This window comes from Anas acuta, chromosome 3 (genome assembly GCF_963932015.1).
Source record: "Anas acuta chromosome 3, bAnaAcu1.1, whole genome shotgun sequence".
Classification (NCBI taxonomy): domain Eukaryota; kingdom Metazoa; phylum Chordata; class Aves; order Anseriformes; family Anatidae; genus Anas; species Anas acuta.
Genome location: NC_088981.1, coordinates 114010337 through 114019360, shown reverse-complemented (window position 1 = coordinate 114019360; position 9024 = coordinate 114010337).

The following is a 9024-nucleotide window of genomic DNA, read 5'->3' as shown; positions in this document are numbered from 1 at the left end:
TTCCCTTCCCTGACACACAGATCAGCTGTAATCTAAAAATTTAGGCACAGACTTATTGTCTGAATTAGGTTAACTACATCCTCATTGCTTTCCATGTAATATTAATGTTAGTGATAGAATATGATATTAATATTAATATAAACATGCCATTTGGAGTTGTAATCCTAAGGTAATTGTATATCATTGCTTTCATTATTATAAATGTACAAGTATAATACAAATCAATGTTTCCTACCTAAAAGGCATTGAAATGAGCAAGTGTAAACTAATAATTTCAACAGCTCTGAAAGTAAACATTCTGTTCTCTGGTATCAAAATGAGAGAGATGAAAATTAAACTTTATATTTCTTCCCTAATTTTGAAATTAACATTTCTAAATGGCTTGATTTGACAACTTGACCCTATATTGCAAAAACTTTCAGACACCTGCTCTTTGGTAATCAGACTAGTTTATGGAGTTATGTAACAACTTACTTAAAATGTGACTACAGAGCTCCTTAAGGAAAGACTCACAGAATCATTGCTCTGTTTTTCTGATGTTGGTCTTCACTAATGAAGTTCTAAATTGCCACAATTTTTCCAACTAAATATTAAAAAAATAAAATCAACAAACCCACTTTTGTTTCAGGCGGCTTAAGCTGGGTTTTATCACATGTTGAAATCACATGATCAGTTTCACAACTCCCTGAATGACTAACCTTGTTGTAATCTAATTTTTTAGATAACTGATAAGTAGGGTTATTTCTAAGAGTATGATGAATCTGCTTGACTTTAGCAAAAATATAAAACAGAGATATCTTTTAAAACTCATGCGATACAAAAGAAGGGACCTGAGTCAGAGTGGTGGAGAGGACACTGGAATTTGGGAGAATGGTTCCCTCTCCCAGCCCCTTTGGCTCTGGTACTCCTGGCCTTGGTCCAGATCTCCTTCTGTACTGAAGCTCCATTCTGGTCTCCCTTGTTCCCTTTAAACATATGACCTCATCACAGGATGAATTAAAAGGAACCTGATCTCACCAGGCATGAGCATCGGAAAGATGTGTGGGTAACAAAAAATAAGAGATCAATGTTGCAGCAAAAAGAATGGCAATCAGCAAAGTTCCATGAGGTCAAAACCACTTATCACAGGGTCACAAAGTCACTGTATCGTTGTTTAGAAAGGAACTCTGGAGGTCGTCTAGCCCAGCCTCTGATCCAGGAGAGCCACCTGGAGCAGGGTGTCCAGGTAGCTTTTGAAGATCTTCAAAGAGGAGAATCCACAACATTTCTGGGCAACTTGTTCCAGTGCTTTGTCACCTGCACAGTAAATAAATATTTTCTGGTGTTCAGGAACATCTTGGGCTCAAATTTGTGTCTATTATCATCTTTCTTGTCACTGGACACTACTGAGAAGCCTGGCTCCATCTTCTTTCCACTCTCCCTCCAAGCACTATGTTTTGTTCTCAGTCATAAAAGTTCATTTTCATTCTATTAATACAGTGTTTGCTGGCATCCAGTTAATCTATTTCATGATACAGCTTCCCCTTAACCAGTTTTTCCACAATCTTTCAGACAGAAATTTTATCAACGGTGATGCTCTGTATTCTCATTGATAAGAATGAAAACTGGGGTCAGGGCAGGAACTGAAACCTGAATTTTAGTTTGGAACTTACATGCTCATTCATAATTTTCTCTTCTTCTTGTTTTCAGGTTGAAATAAATGGCTTTTGATCCTTTCAATGCATGTAGTGTTTTGTCTAATTGTTATAATTGTAGCAAACATCCCTGTGGTTGCAAGTTAAATGTGCTCTAGAAGTCAATCAAATTTGTAATCTCATTAAATGGAAGAAAAACAAGTTCATTTGACAGTATCTATTTTCTGTAAACCAGTATTGATTAGTATTAATTACATTATCCCCCTTTAATTTTTCATTAATTGAGTCCTCCGTCAGATAATACATTAGTGGGCACAGAACTGATACCATACTATTAAATATTTAATTATGTGGAATTTTGTGTTTATCTTTAAAAAAAAAAAAAAAAAAAAGGCAACACATTAACCTCTGTGATTCACTAAGTTATAAAAGAAATATTTGTTTTCCACATAGCTGATTATTTATTTATTTGAAAACTTCTCAAATTGTCATATTCTAAGATATTGAGCAAGCACAGATGAAGTTGTTTCTTTGTTCTTATTCATAGTGCTTCTGTTATCTTCTTCTGAGGCATTAGTAATAGTCCCTGTGAGAGATAGGTAACTGAACCTGAAGAAACCTGATGGTCTGTTTTGATACCATTCCTACACTGGTCTGATACACACTACATATATTCTTCAACCATGTAGTCATGCATAGAGCAGTATTTGGACTTATTTTTAAATGGAAATATTACACAATAAATAGGACTTTATTATTATTTTTGATCTTGAAACTTTGTGAACCTTACAATCATATGAAAAAAGTGGCTTTCCTTGATTTCAAATGGAACATTGAAAATGAATAGATGTTATATATTAAAAAAAAAAAAAAATACTTGGAAGAGAATGTGAAATGTTTGCACTCCTTTTGACACCAAGTCCCCCCAAAATGAGTGCAAAATCACATATTTTCTGCAGAACAGAAACTGAAACACAGAAGAAAATACACAGATAACATGTATCACATCTAAAATGTGCCAGGAATATAAATTGGAATTTGTAGAACAGTAATTATATATCCACTCGTGAAACACTGTAGCAGCAGACTGAGCAATGCTCATGCAGTGGACATACAGTGTGGTTATATGACATGATGCTGGTGAGAAAAGAGAGGTTTGGTAAAGATCACTTGGGTTTTCAGCTGTTGAAGAGAACTGGGCTTTGTTGTCACTTTTGAAGGGGGAGTCACGAAAGAATAGTAAAGAACAGTAAAGCAGCAACAGTTTGAGCATTAAAATCCTGAAATCTCTAGTGATTTTCCATGGTCCATTATGGTTAGAACTGGGAGCATTTTGGTGTGGGTCAAAAGCAGTCTCCTAAACATGGGGGAAAAGGGGTTAGCACACATCAGAGACATTTCCTATTGTGAAATCCAGATACAACAAGCTTTGTCAAAGGAAAAACTCATCCTTTGTCATTTATTTTTCAGAATAAAGTCCCCAAATGGTAATATCTCTCTGTTTAATCATGTGCTTCCTTCTTCTACTGGTGTCATTCTGAAACAGTCATGACATATCCCTGTGCAAACAGAAAATCACAGAATCATCTAGGTTGGAAGAGACCTCAAGGTCATCGAGTCCAACCTCTGACCTAACACTAACCAATCCTCCGCTAAACCATATCCCTAAGCTCTACATCTAAACGTCTTTTAAAGACTTCCAGGGAGGGTGACTCCACCACCTCCATGGGCAGCCCATTCCAATGCCTAACAACAATTCCGGTAAAGAAGTTCTTCCTAACATCCAACCTAAAACACCCCTGGTGCAACGCTAGCCCATTCCCCCTCGTCTTGTCACCAGGCATGTGGGAGAACAGACCAACCCTCACCTCGCTACAGCCTCATTTAAGGTACTTGTAGAGAGCAATAAGGTCGCTCCTGAGCCTCCTCTTCTCCAGGCTGAACAAGCTCAGCTCCCTCAGCCTCTCCTCGTAGGACTTGTTCTCCAGGCCCCTCACCAGCTTCGTTGCCCTTCTCTGGACTCGCTCGAGCACCTCGATGTCCTTCTTGTAGCGAGGGGCCCAAAACTGAATACAGTACTCAAGGTGTGGCCTCACCAGAGCCAAGTACAGGGGGACAATCACTTCCCTAGACCTGCCGGCCACACTGTTTCTTATACAAGCCAGGATGCTGTTGGCCTTCTTGGCCACCTGAGCACACTGCTGGCTCATATTCAGCCAACTATCAACCATCACTCCCAGGTCCTTCTCTGCCTGGCAGCTTTCCAACCACTCATCTCCCAGCCTGTAGCTCTGCTTGGGGTTGTTGCGCCCCAGGTGCAGGACCCGGCACTTGGCCTTGTTGAAATTCATGCAGTTGACCTTAGCCCATCAGTCCAGCCTATCCAGATCATCCTGCAGAGCCTTCCTGCCCTTGAGCAGATCGACAAACGCACCTAACTTGGTGTCATCTGCAAACTTACTGAGGGTGCACTCAATGCCCTCATCCAGATCATCGATAAAGATATTAAAGAGGACTGGCCCCAGTACCGAGCCCTGGGGAACGCCACTAGTGACTGGCCTCCAACTGGATTTGACCCCATTCACCACAACTCTTTGGGCCCTGCTATCCAGCCAGTTTCTAACCCAATGAAGCGTACGCCAGTCCAAGCCATGACCAGCCCGTTTCTTGAGGAGAATGTTGTGGGAAACGCTGTCAAAAGCCTTACCGAAGTCAAGGTAGACCACATCCACAGCCTTTCCCTCACCAAACGTGTCACTTTGTCATAGAAGGCGATCAGGTTCGTCAAGCAAGACCTGACTTTCATAAACCCATGCTGACTGGGCCTGATCACCTGCTTGCCCTGTAAGTGCCGTGTGATGACACTCAAGATAATCTGCTCCATGAGCTTCCCTGGCACTGAGGTCAAACTGACAGGCCTGTAGTTTCCCAGGTCTGCCCTCCAGCCCTTCTTGTAGATGGGCGTCACATTTGCTAGCCACCAGTCACCTGGGACCTCCCCCGATAGCCAGGACTGCTGATAAATGATGGAAAGCGGCTTGGCCAGATCCTCTGCCAGCTCTCTCAGTATCCTTGGGTGGATCCCATCTGGCCCCATTGACTTGTGCACATCCAAGTGCCATAGCAGGTCACCAACTATTTCCTCATGGATAGTGAGGGCCACATTCTGCTCCCCATCCCCTTCCACCAGCTCAGGGTGCTGGGTATCCAGAGAACAACCGGTATTGCCGCTAAAGACTGAGGCAAAGAAGGCATTAAGCACCTCAGCCTTTTCCTCATCCTTTGTAACTAGGTTTCCCCAAGCATCCAGTAAAGGATGAAGATTCTCCTTAGTCCTACATTTTGCGCTGATTCATTTGTAAAAAGATTTTTTTGTTGTCTTTGACGACAGTAGTCAGATTGAGCTACAGATGAGCTTTGAATTTGAGCCTTTCTAATTTTGTCCCTGCACAGCCTCGCTACATCCTTATAGTCCTCCCGAGTGGCCTGCCTTTTTTTTCCAAAGATTATAAATTCTTTTTTTTCTCCTAAACTCAAGCTGCAACTCTCTGTTGAGCCAGGCTGGTCTTCTTCCACACCAGCTTGTCTTTGGGCACGTGGGGACAGACCGCTCCTGTGCCATTAAGATATCCTTCTTGAAGAGTGCCCAGCCTTCCTGGACTCCTCTGCCCTTCAGAACTGCCTCCCAAGGTACTTGGCCAACCAGTGTCCTGAGCAGCTCAAAGTCAGCCCTCCGGAAGTTCAATATATCAGTTTTACTGGTCCCCTTCCTGGCCTCACCAAGAATAGAGAACTCTACCATTTCGTGGTCACTCTGCCCAAGACAGCTTCTGACCACCACATCTCCCACCAGTCCTTCTCTCTGTTTGTGAAGAGAAGGTCTAGTGGGGCACCACCCCTTGGAGGCTCACTAACCATCTATGTCGGGAAGCTATCTTCCATGCTCTCCAGAAACCTCCTAGATTGCTTTCTCTGGGCTGTGTTGTGTTTCCAGGACATATCTGGGAAGTTGAAGTCCCCCATGAGAACAAGCACCGACGATTTTGCAACTTCTGTCAGCTGCCTGTAGAACTCCTAATCCGTCTCCTCATCCTGGTTTGGCGGTCTATAACAGACACTGACCAGGATGCTAGCCTTGTTGGCCTTCCCGCTGATCCTAACCCACAGGGACTCAACCTTATCATTCCCAGCCTCGAGTTCCACAACATCAAAAGATTTTCTAATATAGAGAGCTACACCACCACCCCTTCTGTGCTGCCTGTCCCTTCTGAAGAGCCTATAGCCAGACATTGCAGCACTCCAGTCATGAGAGTGGTCCCACCACGTTTCCTGATGGCAACCAAGTTGTAGCCTGCCTGCTGCACTATGGCTTCCAGCTCCTCCTGTTTGTTACCCATGCTGTGTGCATTAGTGGAGATGCACTTCAGCTGGGCCATTGTCTTATCCCCCAGCCTTGCCATTGTTCCCCCTGACACAGCTCCAACAAGCCTTGTTTCAGCCCCATCCCTCTTACCTAGTTTAAAGCCCTCTCAATGAGCCCCACCAGCTCCTGGGCTAGGATCCGTTTTCCCCTTAGAGAAAGTGACCCATCTGCAGCCATCAGGCTGGGTGCCTAGTAAAGTGCCCCAGGGTCAAAAAACCCAAAATTTCTGTGCTGGCACCAGCCTCTGAGCCACGAGTTTATCAGGTAGACGTTTCGTGTCCTCTCTGTACCCCTCCCTGCCACTGTAGGGATAGACAAAAACACCACCTGTACTCCCACTCCCTCCACTAATCGTCCCAGCCCCCTAAAGTCCTGTTTGATAGCCTTGAGGCTTCTCTCTTCAACATCGTCACTGCCAGCCTGGACTATTAAAAGAGGATAATAGTGAGAGGGGAAAACCAGGTTGGGAAGCTTCCTGGCAACGTCCCTGACCCTGACTCCAGGGAGGTAGCAGACTTCCCTACGGGTAGGGTCAGGCCGACAAATAGGTCCCTCTGTTCCCTGAGAAGGGAGTCGCCTACAACAATCACCCTGAGGCATAGAGTTGACTTCCTCACCCTAGGCATCCTCCTGGGTAGGCTTCCTACCTCATCCTCATCCACGGGTCTCTCAAGCTCCAGGGCCTCAGATCTGTTGTATAAGGGCACCTGGGAGGGCAGGGCCAGAAAGGAAGGGCATCACCTACGAGGTTGAGGGACCTGTTTCCATTCCTCCTCAACTCCCAGGTCCTCTCCCTCTGCCTGACGGTGACAGGGCAAGGGGTCCACCCCAATTTGGGGTGTCTCACCCCGGCACCTCTCCTTGAGGCCCTGCAGGGAGGTGCTCCACCAATCTATCTCCCACTCGCACTTTGTGATAGCCCTCAACCTCTCTACCTCCTCCTTGAGCTCTGCCACCATGCAGACCAGGTTGTCCACCTGCTCACACCTCACGCACACAGTATCTCTGCTTCCCGCCAATGGCATCAACAGGCTCAGACACTCCCCGCATCCAGTGACCTGAACTGCTGCATTTTTGGACGGGCAGTCAGTCTGAGTGTGTACCGACTTCCTGGAGAGAGCACCGTGCCTGGTGGAGACCATTGCAGCCTAGCTAACGGGAGACTGCTGTTAGAGGAGTTGTTCAAATGGGCGGGGGGGAATGCTCTGCCCTCCCTGCGCGAACTGCCTCGCTAACTGCCGCGCCACTCCCTGTTTGCCCGCCCTGGTTGCTGCATTCCTGGTCACTCGCGCTCCCTAGGAGCTGCTTTTGAAAGGCTGGGATTGATTCCAAACTGTGATTCCAAACTGTGAGTACGAAATACATCCAGTTGTGCTCTCCCATGACAAGTTTGAGAAGGTATATAAGAAACTGTTCATAGTTCTTTTGATCATCTAGAAAGCTGTTTAAGTTTTGTCCCGGAGAGGCTGTCAGTGTCTGGTCCTTTCAAGGTTCTCGTTCAATTTTCAGTTTTTGGTGTACTTGTTCTGCAAACTTCACATTCATGAGGAGTACAAAGAGAAGCCCTATAGAATAAGGGGCAAAAAGAGTTGCCTGGAATTAACCTTAGACCCACCAAAGACCATTAGTATTTATTTATTTATTTATTTATTTTATTGAGTCAAATAAAGTCCATATGTTGTCATTAAGATACTCACCAGTGCACTGAATGCTAGAAGTAAAAAATGTAGTGTGATATTCTCTCTCCTTTGGGATATTCTGCAACTTGATGAAAGCAAGAAACAAGGAGGTGTTGTCTGAGCTGGCTTTTGAAGGAGATAAAATAAGTATATTTATCTCCACTGTAAATAATAAACTCACTTAATACTATTCATTTCAAACATTACTCAGTGAACTAGAAATTTTTCATCCCACGAATTATTAGAATGCCATTTCAAATTAGAAGAAATCTTTACAATTTCAGAATACAGCATACAAATGCACTCTCCACGGTATTCTTTATATATTATTCTAATCCTTACTATTAAAGAAAAGCTTGTTAAATAAACCAGCTTGTTTGACAATCATCATCATCACTTGAGTAATATATATACATGTATTTAGTTTGTTTATGAGATGGGATTCTTCTACTTTTATCTTGGGGTTTGTCATCAGGTACAGTAGATGAAGACCTTCACAAGAACACTTTGCAGATTGGGTATGTGCATCTAACAGGTTTTCTTGAGGCCAGAAGCCCTGAAACATGGTACTGAAAGATATGACATATGATCTAGAAGAGATCTACTTCATAACTCTAGAACACTTATTCTAAGATTAATAAATATAACTATAATATAACAAAAGAGTATAATTATATATTATATTATATATTGTATATAAATAACAATATATATGTAACTTTCTTTGAAAGCTAATGAGTCAAGGGTTTCATCTGGCTTTGGCCTCATACCATTCCCTCTTACTGTATGACCTTTGTTGATAACTGCAGTGGCACATTTGTGTGATTTAAATTATGTGCACATATTGTTTTCTGAATTTTACAGAAAGTTTTTAATGGTCTTCCTCAGGGACAGGCTGTCTTTATTGCATTTTGCACAAAGTTTGAAATAATCTATGTGTCAGCAGTGACTGATAACATTTTAGGTACAGAAACAAAATCAACTCCTTTAAAGGAGCAAACAATTGACAAGAAGCTACTTATGGTACTTGAGATATGAATAGCAGCTGAGACTGGATAGTCAAAATCCATTCCTTACTATCCTAACTGAGCTGCAAATGGATGTACCAACAAACACCAACTGAAATAGATTGAAAAACTTACCAAACAAAATACCTTCTTCTCCTGCTTGAAATGGGTGAAGGAGTTACCAGATCATGAGTCCTGCTGCCTGTGTGTCTTGCAGTAAGGCATCCAGTATTGCTGTGAAGACACCAAATGATGTAGGATTCATCAATTCCTTGGTTATT